The 12628-nt window shown below is 45.2% G+C and overlaps 1 pseudogene across 1 annotated transcript in view; it reads right to left on the reverse strand.

Annotated features, from left to right (window-relative positions):
• Positions 1-12628, reverse strand: part of LOC308163482 (cohesin subunit SA-1-like) — a 29595-nt pseudogene that overhangs the window by 15823 nt on the left and 1144 nt on the right. Inside the window, exons 2-5 of the transcript in view lie at positions 12109-12226; positions 11517-11712; positions 10150-10246; positions 9421-9497 (exon numbers count right to left, since the gene is read on the reverse strand). The product of the transcript in view is annotated as a cohesin subunit SA-1-like (transcript). The remainder of the gene's footprint in view (positions 1-9420; positions 9498-10149; positions 10247-11516; positions 11713-12108; positions 12227-12628) is intronic.

Below are 12628 nucleotides of genomic sequence, written 5' to 3' on the forward strand. Positions count from 1 at the left end.
GCATTCCCAGCCGTTTCCGATATTCACAATATCAGCACAGCTACCTAGTCACTTTCACTTGCAAAATGTATACATTTACACACACACACAGAATATTGTACAATTACATTTGATTTTAGACATTTAGCAGATGCCTTTATCCAAAGCGATTTACGAGTACAATTTGTCTAAACAAGTGAATCATCGATCTATCAGTCATCATAAGAAAAACAAGCAGTCACAATGCTAGAAGAAGGAGCATTTTTCACATCCCAGTGAGCAATTTTACGTTGATTAGACGTCTAAACAACGTCTAAATGGCCCGTAGACGTCTAGGCCAAATCGAGGCTAAATATCGGCCATATTGGAAATTTAAAAAACGTCTATGTTTAGACGTTGAAATGCCGTTGAAACATAGACGTTGTTTCCCTTTCTATGTTTCAACGGCATTTCAACGTCTAAACATAGACGTTGTTTCAATTTCCAATTTAGCCTAAATTTAGCTTAATTATAACCTAGACATTGAAACACCGGTGTTTAAACCTCTAGGCTAAAACAAAGCATAATGGAGGTGAAATTGAAACGACTGTTTCTATAGGCATTTCAACGGCAGACTATATATAGCTGTTGAAATGCAGTTTAAACAGACGTTTCAATTTCCAATTTCACATCAATTTAGCTTTGTTATAGCCTAGACGTTTAAACACTTAGTATAAGTAGACAAATACAATTTTCATGAGTAATAAGTAAATATAAATAAGGAAATATGAATAGGAACATGTATTTATTTAGGGAACTAGTAAATACGAAATATAAATAAGGAAAAAAGAATATTAAATATTAACAATGAAATAGGAACATTACATACAACATAATAGTATTTATTAACAGTTAGGGAGACAACATTTAGGTTGGGTTATTCTGTCTGTAGCCAGCACCGCCCGTTCTGCCTGGGGCCTGCTTCAGGTGATCTCCAATGCTCGCCCTTGCCTCCACCTCTGTGACCTTTTTTAGGTTCATGACAGCTTCTGTAATTAAATAAAGCAAAAGAAAAGTTATTTTCACAGAAGAATCCCATTTAAAACTTTAAAAAGCAAGAGTAAAGAGCCAGATAAATTGTGGATTGCCTACTATGTGCCAAAGAAAATGTAATATGCTTGAATGTCTGGTGCCCTGTAGCTCTTGTTCCTATAGTGAGCAAATGTTTGACACTCGCCACAAAATAATCTGTAGTATGCTACCACCCACCCTAGACCCCCGTGTATGGATAGTAGAGTTGAAGCCGTTGCTATAGACAACAAACCTTTAGTGCACACCTTTTTGATCAAGTCAAGTTAGCTGATGACGGTGCAGGCCTGATCAACAACAACATGGCGGCCTACAGTACAGAGGATAAGTTAACCACGTAGTATAATGCTGCCTGGAAAATTACCTCAGCATCGACAAGACCAAGGAGCCGATTGTGGACTATAGAAAGGGTAGCAAGAGGAAGAGAAGCAAAAAGCCCCACCCCTTGCAGATACAATGCTTCTTGCCCAGTTATCGGTTCCAACCTACCCAATATGACACGGTACAGGGCAGTCTGCCCAAAGGCCCTCTTGTTCCGCAGCCCCCCACCACTGATGTTGAAAAGGGACATCAGTCTATTTGTCATGCATCTGTAAGAGAGAGGGGGAAAAGCTGTTACATGACTAATGTGCATTATGGGTGAAATTATGTTATACATGAAGTCAACCTGCGTCTTTGTTCATGCATTTAAATACCTGTCCATCATCTTGTTTGTGCAGTCCCTTGCACTTTTCCCTCCGATGCTCATCATCACGGAGGTCTGTGTGGAAAACATTTGACAAATCATGTACAAATCATGTACAATCATTTCAACCCTTTGAAGTTTAAATATTTTGCCATCTCCATTGAACTCATTTTCAGGTGTATTATACATTGAACTCATTTTCGTGTATATTACATTTTTGGGGGTTTAAATTTGTCTGTAAATTTTTTGCGCGGTAAATGCAGCCGTAAACTTTTATTTTAAATTATCACCATGCTTTGTCGGAAATGTTCCTTCTTCAGCTCCTCCTCCTGCTCTGTGAAATCTGTTTCCGTCTCCAGCTGTCGCAGTGAAAATGTTTGCCCTGGCTCTCTCCTCCTCACCTCGTCCAAAATTTCGAGGAGTAGGCCCACAACTGTCCTCTGGAATGCTGATGTAAATCACAATGTAATAAGTTAAATAAAGTGAAAACATTCCGTGCTTAAGCAAACCGCAAAGATCTCACAAATATAACCATTTTTTTTCTTTTTTTCTTTTTTTCAGATTTTATCCCTTTTTCACCCAATTTGGTAGCCAATTTAACCCAACTTAGCATCCAATTATCCCCTGCCTATTGCATGGGATCCGCCGCACGACCCCGTGGCCGGCAGTCCCAGAGGAGGGCGCCAGGCAGACTAGGCTGACTGGCTCCTCGAGCCCAGTACCGTTATTCCGGCACCCAGGGGGCGGTGTTGCGCGACGGATCCTAGTCCAGAAATACTCCTATACCCCCCCTCGGAAGCGGCCGGCCAATATGCCGCTTCCCGTGTGCCTCGGCCATATCTGGATCTGGCGAGCCGGGATACGAACCCCGGCCCCGGTGGGCAGCATGCACTAGCGGCCAGTGCGTAGACCGCTACACCACCGCGGGGCTATATAACCATTTCTGACTGAGGCAATGGAAGGAGCTTCTTCTTTTGTATTTTCACATACTTAACAGGACTGAAGTCAAATAACATGAAATGTTACTAGCTTCAATTGGAATTCTTACTTTTTTCTGAGAGTGGGTATTTGTCTTTAGGTCCTGTTGAGATAGAGAGCATACGAACAAGTTTGCTAAATCAGTTTGGAGAAAAAAAAATCACAAACATGCAGATAATCGTGAGATGCATTTGAATACATACGTTTAGGGGGAGTCAGGCTTTTCTGGGGTGTACCTGAAACAAGCAAGTATATTTTCTTCAAACTCTGAAGGGTCACTTTTGGCTTCAACTGGTGCAACTGTAACTCAAGACTGTACAGGGGGTCGCCCAATAATCGCAGGGTCCAATCCTGGCTCCTCCTCTCCTCATGTCGAAGTGTTCTTTGGCACGGCTCTCTAGTGAGCAGGCTAGCACCATGCATGGCAGCTACCGCCATTGTTGAGTGAATGTGATTTGAAAACGAACCTTTAGGAGTTCTGGTCTGTGCTGGTGGAGAGTCAGAGAGGGCCACTATTGAAATGAGAATGAAACATGTTAGTGATACAGGTCACTAATACAGACCTGTAAGCTTCTTACTATCAAAAGGAAGTACCATTGGAGCTCTGTGCCCTCTGTGGAGTCAGGCGTTTCTGGGACAAGCCTGAAACATAGAATGATTTGTATTCAACTGTTAAGGGTCGCTCTAGACCTCATCTGTGTCAAAACATCAACAATAACTAAGACATGCTGTGACAACGTGATTTGAACACAAACCTTTAGGAGTTCTGGTCTGTGCTGGTGGAGAGCGAAAGATGGCCCTGGACTTTGATTTTTGACTCAGCCTTCTATTGGACAAGCCTGAAACATAGAATCATTTCTATTCAACTTCAATGGGTTGCTTTAAACTTCATCTGTGTCAAAACAACAAGAACAACAACATGTAGGACATGCTGTGACAACTGTTGACAATGTGATTTGAAAACGAACCTTTAGGAGTTCTGGTCTGTGCTGGTGGAGAGTGAAAGATGGCCCTGGACTTTTTGACTCAGCCTTCTATGGGACAAGCCTGAAACATAGAATCATGTGTATTCAACTTCAATGGGTTGCTTGTGACTTCATCTGTGTCAAAACAACAAGAACAACAACATGTAGGACATGCTGTGACAACTGTTGACAATGTGATTTGAACACGAACCTCTAGGAGTCCTGGTCTGTGCTGGTGGAGAGTGAATGATGGCCCTGGACTTTGATTTTTAGCCTCGTTCTTTCTTCTTTCTTCCACTCGCAAACTTCTGTTACTAGTTCGACTAGAAACTGACACATTGCTCTCAGACGATGAAACCAATTCTGACCTCGACAGGTTAGACATAGTTTTCTACATAGTTCCATTAAAATACGTATTCATATTATTACGGTAAAATCTCTGGCCAACAACATTCAAATCTTGCGCGCGACCGTTTGCTGGCTGTGCGCAGGCGCAGTGTAGTAGTTCCATGAGTGCCCGCGGGTAGGTAGACGGTCGTTGTAGTTCTCAGCCTCTTTGTTGTAGTTCAACGTCACTGCATCACTGATGTGCTATCAAATAAATCGTGTGGAATGTATCATTTTGTTATGAACGGAATGCAAATGATCCGCCATTTTCACGTCCACTGTGTTTTAAATGTTTTGTAATAATGCAAATTTTAATTGAACTGCAAAAAAACACAGGCCACATAATGGACACATTGTTCATCTCACCCATATGCCATTCTTTATTTTTCTCATCGTTGTTTTACAGAAGCATTTTTAATGCATTTAAAATAAGTAGAAAATATGTTTAGACACAGACCGCATTTAGCTGGGTTAAAGGACAGCGATGTATAGACGCAATTTAAACCACCACTTCTGCATGAATAACTATGCTAGATAGACTACATGGAATCTCAGACTAAATGACGGTCTGGTACATATTTTGACAATCTACAGGCGTTTAGGGTATTAATTTAAACTCAACGTGCTGCTAGACTAAAACAGGTTTAGACACAGACCGCATTTATCTGGGTTAAAGGACAGCGATGTATAGACGCAATTTAAACCACCTCTTCTGCATGAATAACTATGCTAGACTACATGGAATCTCAGACTAAATGACGGTCTGGTACATATTTTGACAATCTACAGGCGTTTAGGGTATTAATTTAAACTCAACGTGCTGCTAGACTAAAACAGGTTTAGACACAGACCGCATTTATCTGGGTTAAAGGACAGCAACGTATAGACGCAATTTAAACCACCACTTCTGCTAGGATAACTATGCTAGACTATATGAATCTCATACTACATGACGTCTGGGACGTATTCTGACAGTTTAGAGGGGTTTAATAACGGTTTTAATGCATTTAAGATAAGTAGAAAATATAGCCGTAATATAGCTGGTTTATATGATGGTCAAGCGTAGACGCGAGGTTGAAAAGACGTCTATTGCTCACTGGGGTACGTCGATGGCAGCGTCCTACCACCGACTACCAGCCGCCTTCAACCCAGCAGGGAAGTAGGTGACCTCTTGATCTCTGCCTGTCAGCATGGAGTAAGGTGTGCAACTACCTCACCTCCGACCTGATCACACGGCTGCGCTCTGGCGTTCCCCCTAAGGTGAGCCCTATGTGCTTTCCTTTGGGCACCTCCCCTTTTCCTATTGGCGCCACCCGCCACATATCTCCTACTCCAAATGAATCGGCGCCCCGACGATGTACTGATTAAAAAATACAGTGGGGAAAACTCTCAAATGAGGAAAAGAACACTATACATTATCTGATCCATCAACATCCGGTGTTACGGATTTTGGAAGTCGAAAAAGATTACTGTGTTTGCCTGCAGTAATTCTAGTAGACTTTCGGGGGCCTTCAACTACCACTGGGGACCCTGGTGTTTCTATCTCCTCCTCTTCTCCTTCACCCACCTCAGCCTCTGGGCAAAACTCAGATTCTGACAGTGACTCCTCACTATGAGATTCAAATGTCAACGCTTCTGTGAGTTTAAACTCTGTTTCAGCATGGTCTCCTATGTCCCCCTGCTCTTCTCCTGTATCGTGGCCTGTATCCAACCTCAGCCCACCCACAGGCATACCTCTCAACTCAGTCCGATGGACTTGCCGTATTGGCCCATCCTGGACTGCTGGAGTGATAGAGTAGACAACACCGCGTTCTGGGGGACACTGTACCACCCGGTAAGGGGTCGATTGCCAGACGTCCTGGATCTTGTTCCGGCCCCTCACCCCATGGTTCCGGACATACACAAGGTCTCCCTCACTTAAGGATGGGTCTCTCACTTGCTCCTCCTGTTTCTCGTCTCTGCACTGTCTCCTTGCAGCCAACCGCTGTCGTACATGACTGTATGCTTCCTCAAGTGACTCCTGATGCTCTTGCACCCAGTCTTCCTGGCCCTGCTCAGACTCCTCTACCTCCCCCCCTAGAAAAAAATCTATAGGCAGCCGGGGCTCTCGGCCAAACATTAAAAAGTAGGGAGTCATGCCAGTGGACTGATGCACTGTGGTGTTGTATGCATAGGTCACCTGCGGGAGGTGCCGTGGCCAATATCTCTTCTGATCTGGGGACAGTGTGCGCAGCAAATCATGCAGTGTACGGTTGAACCGCTCACACTGACCATTACCCTGAGGATGGTATGGGGAAGTACGAGACTTGCGAATCTTATAGACCTTACATAACTGTCGGACCAAATTACTCTCAAAATGTCTTCCCTGGTCTGAATGGATACGCTCAGGGGGCCCAAATAAATGAAACCAGTGTTTCACCAAAACATCAGCTACGGTACTGGCCCGCTGATCCTTGGTGGGAATGGCCTGGGTGTACTTGGAAAACACGTCTGTTAAGACCAACACATTTTCTCTTCCATTTGAAGCTGGCTCCAACACAGTAAAATCTATTGCCAGGACTTCATGTGGCCGAGAAGCATGTAAAACTGCCCATAAAAGGTTTGATTGTCGGCTGTACAGTTTAGCCAAAACACATCTCCCACACTGTTGACACCATTTCTCGACCTCTTTATACATGTTGGGCCAGTAGCACCGGGAACGCACTAATTGCAAAGTACGTTCCACCCCCTGATGCCCATGATTATCATGTAGCTGAGTAAGGACATCTTTCTGTAAACACTGTGGCAGAACAAGCTGGTAAGTCTCCTTACCACCATCAGGAGAGTTGAACTGACGGTACAGCACTTTCCCTTCCTCCCTTAGGCGTCCCCATTGACGTGCAAGCTCCTTGGTAGCACGACCAAATCTCTCCCTCTCCTTTGAATCAGGTGGCCTGGCTTTTCTCCAACAGTGGTCCAATAACTGGGTCTTGGGCTTGCAACATGGCTAGGCTCTCTTTGGAACAACCTGGGAGGACAGAAATGTCAGATTGAATTACAAAGGGCACTCCCTCGCAGACATTATCCTCCTCTGAGGCCTCAGCTGCACTGGCCTCCCTGTACTGGCGAGACAAGGCATCTGCATTACCATTACGAGCCCCCGGGCGATATTTTAAGGTAAGGTTGAAAGGAGCCAGCTCGCCTGCCCATCGTTGCTCTACTGCTCCAAGTTTTGCTGTGTCTAGGTGGGTAAGTGGGTTGTTGTCTGTAAAAACAGTGCAAGACCCGCCTAACAAATACCCTCTGAACTTCTCGGATACTGCCCACTTAATACTAGAATTTACCGTTTTGACCGGGGTAGCTCTGTGCAAACAATGGATGTGGATGACATTATTAACTCCCTTGAATCTCCACTATCGGATAACCAAACCACCAAAGTTAATCGACGACGACGATGTAAGTGACGATGGACTGATTTCTTCTTCTGAACCAGTTCTAGCGAATTTACCTAACATTAGCTTGTAAACTGTGCAGTTTGTATGGTCTGGATCTAGCACTCTATAAATCACGGTGTCTGACAACACACAGGGATGAAGTTAAGGGTGGGAATCGCAAGGTAACTGACGTATTGATAACCGTACAATATTACCCCCCGATAATCTATACATTGTAAGAGAAAATCAACGATACATCCCAATATCTGTTAACTGATATTTCATAACGTGGTTCCAGTGTTAGCAGCATTCGGCAGAAACCTTCGTTTTCCACACCCCTGTACAGGCGAAGGTCCTTGAATGAATGAATGAATGAATGAGCCCTCGGGGAGTTAAAGTTTGTTTTGAAATATAATCGTTCGAGACTTTAGATCTCGTATCTGTTTTTCCCCGCTTTGCGCCATTTCAAACATTCATCTTCTTTATTTTAATAACATCAAAACATTCTGATAGAACATCGACATGCTAGAAACACATAACTACACATAATTAGATGCTCACACAGCCAGGGCCGGCGTGAGGTGATTGGCCGCCCTAGGCAAACAAAAACAGTGCGCCCCAAATGCTAAATAGCAAAGCAAGACAACTTATTGCGGCTGACTATCGATCCAATCGTAAAAACAGCCGCGGTGGGCTAAGTAGGGTAAACTGTGCATTCATTTACGCGCACAACAAAAACCGAGTCCAAGTCCGACGTTTGCTACAAACCAATTTATTGTCCATATCACATCGCTTGTTCCATACCATTTAGCGAGTGCAAGGTTAATTAGGCCATGTTAAGCAGTGCGGTCTGTCTCGTTCCGTTAGTGTGTTAATTGCGGTAAACAAATTGTGTGTCCTTTACCCCTGGCTCACCCCACCATTACAAGCCACAAACCAACCAGGCACACATGCAACTAGTAGCCCCCAACCCGAGCACACACCCACTGCCACACCCACAACCAACAAACAAACCCCCATGGCTCCTACACAACTGTTTGGAAATGAGATAATAGGACTACATTTATTTTTAACCAGTAAGGCAACTGTTAAAATCATCATATTAATATTCATATAATTGTCTATAGCCTATGTATTCTCATGCCACAGCGCAGCTGGCTCTCTCTCACACACACTGATCGAAATGACACTGTAGGCTAAACAACACACTGCAAGCCTACAATGGGAAAGGGGGAAAGAACGAAAGAAAGATTCAGGGCCAAGGCTAATGTTACCAACGTGAAAAGCAAGCAAGAAAAAGTTGTGTTCTGCCAGCACCAGGGACAGCGCCCGGGTCCACACACACACACACACATGCGCGCGCGCGCACACACACACACACACACACACACACACACACACACACACACACGCACACACACACACACACACACACACACACACACACACACGCACACACACACACACACACACACACACACACACACACGCACACACACACACACACACACACACACACACACACACACACACACACACACACACACAGAGAGACAGAGAGGGAGAGATATCAGATAAGTTCACACTCACCCGCTTAGAAGTAGACTTTTCTTGCCTTGGCTGCAGCAAAGTCCTCAATAGTTTTGGTGCAGTCCAAGTTGCTGTGTGTGTGTGTGTGTGTGTGTGTGTGTGTGTGTGTGTGTGTGTGTGTGTGTGTTTGGTGCAGTCCAAGTTGCGAGCTATTTTGTGCTCGATTGCTATTTCAGCAAGTCCATTTAGACGGTCTTGAGACATCGTTGAGCGTAGGTAGTTTTTTAGGAGTTTTAGCTTGGAAAAGCTTCGCTCCCCAGAGGCCGTTTATTTACAGTAGAGAACTTGTCAAAAATAAGCCTGGATTTTCCTTTAGCGACGTTGATGAATACCCCCCCCCCCCCCCCCCTTTCACCTTGTTGAACTCTTTGGTGAGAGTGCCGATGATCTCTGCGTTCTGATCGTTGTCAAACATGGCCCTGCTGACCACACCTGCAGAAAGGGAGGATCTAAGATGACAGACACCTCCCTACAGTCTGTTCCTTTTCAATCACATACTTGTATTGGACAAGATGACATGAACATAAGACACTACTCAACAACGCTCTAAAATATATGTCAACTATTTTCTTTTTTTATTATCTATTTTGAATATTTTAAACCCCCTCTGCTACCAGTAAGAAAACCCTGGGCCCTGGCTTTCTTCAGCCACCCGTTAACTCCTCCTTATAGTGGACTGGTATCGACAGACACAGACACCACTGTGGCTACCTGATGCTAGGGCTAAGCATTGTTAGCCCAGCTTAGTAATCAATGGCTTGTAGTGGTGGTCTAGTGGATAGTGAGTTGGACTTGGGATCGGAAGGTTGTGAGTTCAAATCCCGCCTGAAGCCACACCACTACTAGTGTGCCCTTGGGTAAGGCACTTAGCCCTCAGTTACTCCAGGGGGAATGTCCCTGTAATTCGTAATTGTAAGTCGCTTTGGATAAAAGCGTCTGCTAAATGGCAAAATTTAAAATATATATATATATAGTGCTGATCGATGCCTTTCCTGGGACCAGGTCAAAAGATAATCTTGTGAACTCTGACCCCAATCACCCCCCTGGCCTCTCCATCTCTCAGACACTCTGGCCGACCCCTGACCTTTGCAGCCGCAGCACCGCACGATGAAGTTGATGAGCTCTAGTAGTCCCGCCTCCCGGTCCTTCTTGTAGCTGTCCAGCCACTCGTCCACCACCGTCTGGAGATTGACATAGAGGACACAGCCAATCAGGGAACGGTATTCAAGGTCGGAGGTGTCATCCCCCGCCACACACACACACACACACACACACACACATCTCCCGCCGAACTACACATTGTGCTCATTGAGCCACAGAGGCTTTTCCATCTTCTGGAGAGAGGGGTTAGAATAAGGGCCTGAATACCATCTGTATTGTGGTGCTACTGTATAGAGGAAAACTCTTTTCTACTGCCCATCACTCTTAGTTTCTGTTCATTCTCTGCCCATTGTCCTTCACTCCCTCCCCCCCTCCTCAGAAATGGGGAAACAGAGCTTCAGAACACAACAATGGGTGGGACGGACATGGGCTGTCAATCATTGACTGTGTGACCCAATGGCAGCGTTCCTTCCTCTCTACATCAAAGGGGACAACGTAGGGTTGGATCAGTCAGCTACTGACAGTGCATGATAATCACCTCCATTGTGGGCTTTAAAGGCCTTGTTTCCCCATCATCACTCATCGCCTCCTTCCCTCCTTCCCTCTCTCTCCACCCCCCCCAACCCAGCTTCAATCCCTCACTCCTTCCCTCCCCCTCTCTCTCTCTCTCTCTCTCTCTCTCTCTCTCTCTCTCTCTCTCTCTCTCTCTCTATCCACCCCAGCTTCAATCCCTCACTCCTTCCTTCCCTCCCTCTCTCTCTCTCTCCACCCCCACCCCAGCTTCAATCCCTCTCTCTCTCTCTCTATCCACCCCAGCTTCAATCCCTCACTCCTTCCTTCCCTCCCTCTCTCTCTCTCCACCCCCACCCCAGCTTCAATCCCTCTCTCTCTCTCTATCCACCCCAGCTTCAATCCCTCACTCCTTCCCTCCCTCTCTCTCTCTCTCCACCCCCACCCCAGCTTCAATCCCTCTCTCTCTCTCTATCCACCCCAGCTTCAATCCCTCACTCCTTCCTTCCCTCCCTCTCTCTCTCTCTCTCTCTCTCCACCCCCACCCCAGCTTCAATCCCTCTCTCTCTCTCTATCCACCCCAGCTTCAATCCCTCACTCCTTCCCTCCCTCTCTCTCTCTCTATCCACCCCAGCTTCAATCCCTCACTCCTTCCCTCCCTCCCCCTCTCTCTCTCTCTCTCTCTCTCTCTCTCTCTATCCACCCCAGCTTCAATCCCTCACTCCTTCCTTCCCTCCCTCTCTCTCTCTCTCTCTCTCTCTCTCTCTCTCTCTCTCTCTCTCTCTCTCTCTCTCTATCCACCCCAGCTTCAATCCCTCACTCCTTCCCTCCCTCTCTCACCACCATTGCACTCTTTCCAGACCGGATGGCCTCATACATATCCCCCGCACTGATGTTCTGGTCCCCGTCCCTCTCCCGCCTGGGGTCGCCTCGCCTGGATGTCCCCAGGGAGGGCTGTGGGGGCTGGGGCGGGCGGGGGGGCTGGGGAGCTGGGGCCAGGCTGGGGTGCAGCTTTACGCCTTGGTCTCTTGGGTGGCTGGTAAGGGTGTAACGGTTCACAAAAATCATGGTTCATTACGTACCTCGGTTTGTAAGTCATGGTTCGGTAGGTTTCCGGTACAACAACTTAAAAAGAAACACAAAAAAAAGAAAATGTTTTGGTTTACAGAACAAACTATGGGTCTTTCTTTCTTAAATAAAAAACTCTGTCAATACTGCTGCAACCAGCTGCAATCTACTATTAAAAAGGTATAATTTACTGAAAAGTAAATCAAAATAAATATTCTCATTCACACTTTCAATAAAAAAAATCTATTAAGGTGCAGCATTTAGAAAATTAACTACTTGAACTGAATTCTGTTTTGCTATAGACAACGTTTATTAGTAAGATATCTGAGGGAACAACAGTTGAACCTATATGTGATTAGTTGACTTGACTAATGTGTGTGTGTGTGTGTTCAAGTGCAGTGGTCTGTTTTTTCCGCTTCATTGCTTTCAGCTCGACCTCAAAGTCACTGCCAGAGTCAGATATGTCCTCCATCTCCTCAAGACTGCACAGAATGGGAAGGAGTTTAGGAACAGATAGGTAAAAAAATAAAATATGTTATATTTTATCCACTGTAGTGGTATCCACAGCAGCGAACTTCAATTTAACTGAACATAACAGACATTAGAAACGTTAGATAAGCACTGTGGAAATTAAAGTAAATAAGACTTAGTTAGCTATATGTTTAGACGCTTTGGTTAACTATCAAACCTCTAAGGTATATTCTCTACCTGAGCTTTTCATATGTTCACTTAAAACACTGTTATACCAGTTCAATTTTCAAGACACTGGAAGCAGGCAAGCAGCATACAGACAAATGAATGGCCAGTATTGCCTCTGTCACTAGATGATGAAGTGTTTAAAGTTCAGAACACTGTATTAATCAAATAGACTACTAAACCCCAGC

Source organism: Nansenia antarctica, assembly GCF_963989245.1.
Source record: "Nansenia antarctica genome assembly, chromosome: 8".
Classification (NCBI taxonomy): Eukaryota; Metazoa; Chordata; class Actinopteri; order Argentiniformes; family Microstomatidae; genus Nansenia; species Nansenia antarctica.